This window comes from Pongo pygmaeus, chromosome 7 (genome assembly GCF_028885625.2).
Source record: "Pongo pygmaeus isolate AG05252 chromosome 7, NHGRI_mPonPyg2-v2.0_pri, whole genome shotgun sequence".
Lineage (NCBI taxonomy): Eukaryota > Metazoa > Chordata > Mammalia > Primates > Hominidae > Pongo > Pongo pygmaeus.
Window position 1 is genome coordinate 117,491,280 of NC_072380.2, and position 1,409 is coordinate 117,492,688.

At 43.6% G+C, this 1,409-nt stretch overlaps 1 pseudogene; it reads left to right on the forward strand.

Annotated features, from left to right (window-relative positions):
• Nucleotides 1-713: 713 nt before the first annotated feature.
• LOC129042017 (large ribosomal subunit protein eL29-like) lies at nt 714-1,180 on the forward strand (annotated as a pseudogene).
• Nucleotides 1,181-1,409: the final 229 nt, after the last annotated feature.

The window sequence follows — 1,409 nt, forward strand, 5'->3', positions numbered from 1 at the left end:
ACATTTAGTCATCTTTGATTCAGCACATCTTTAGAAAATATTAATAAAACACTACAGATATATTCATCAACAATATTTTAATTGTTTTGTACATATTTTTAAATTTACATAATTGGTATTATACCACACATAATACTGTGCTGTTTGCTTTTTTTAATGCGATCTTATGCATTTGTGATCTGAATTGATTAATATCATGTATTCCCAGTAGCTGGGACTACAGGCATGCTTCCACCACGTCAGGCTAATTTTTATTTTTGTAGAGACAGGTTCTTGCTACATTGCCCAGTCTGGTCTCAAACTCCTGACCTCAAGCAAGTCTCCTGCCTTGGCCTCCCAAAGTACTAGAATTACAGATATGACCTGCTCAATATTTTCTCCTAATAGTTTTAGTTATATTTTTCACATTAAAATCTTTGTATATATTTAGACTTCATTTTTGCTTTATTTGTTTATAGTGTGTGTCGCAGATGCTGCTGATATTGTCTACACCTACCTAAGCTCTCCTGCAGCTTAAGAGAATTTCTGCAAGCTGACTATCCCCTTCAAAGTATCTGCATCTCTCTTCTGTGCATGGGCGCTTTCTCTGACACAAGACAGGTATCAAGATCCTGGACAGGTGTTGGGGGAGTTGATGCCCCTGGGGCAACCTTCAAAAAATGAGATCTAGAGCAGTTCTAGGCATTTCAGGAGCCACGGCTTAGGGTGCAGATATGGCCAAGTCCAAGAACCATACCACACACAACCAGTCTCAAAAATGGCCCAGAAATGGCATCAAGAAACCCTGATCACAAAGTTACGAATCTCTTAAGGGGGTGGACCCCAAGTTCCTAAGAAGCATGTGCTTTGCCAAGAAGCACAAGAAGAGCCTAAGAAGATGCAGGCCAACAGTGCCAAGGCCATGAGTGCACTTGCCAAGGCTATCAAGGCCCTTGTAAAGTCCAAGGAGGTTAAGCCCAACGTCCCAAAGAGTGTCAGCTGCAAGTTCGATTGACTTGCCTATATTGCCCACCCCAAGCTTGGGAAGTGTGCTCGTGCCCACATTGCCAAGGGGCTCAAGCTGTGCCAGCCAAAGGCCAAGGCCAAGGATCAAACCAAGGCCCAGCCTGCAGCTCCAGCTTCAGTTCCAGCTCAGGCTCCCAAAGGTGCCCAGGCCCTTACAAAGGCTTCAGAGTAGAGATCTCTGTCTGCCAACGTGAGGACAGAAGGACTGATGTGACCCCCCAGGCTGCCGTCTGCATAGGGCTGGTGTTCTCCTATGCTATTTGTACAAATAAACCTGAGGCAGGAAAAAAAAATGGGATCCATAGATAAATATTACAGTTTCCCATCTTCTGGAGGACAATCTTAAGGAGTATATGCCACATGTTTTCTCCAAATTCACAGTGAGGATTAAGCTCCAGTTGTCA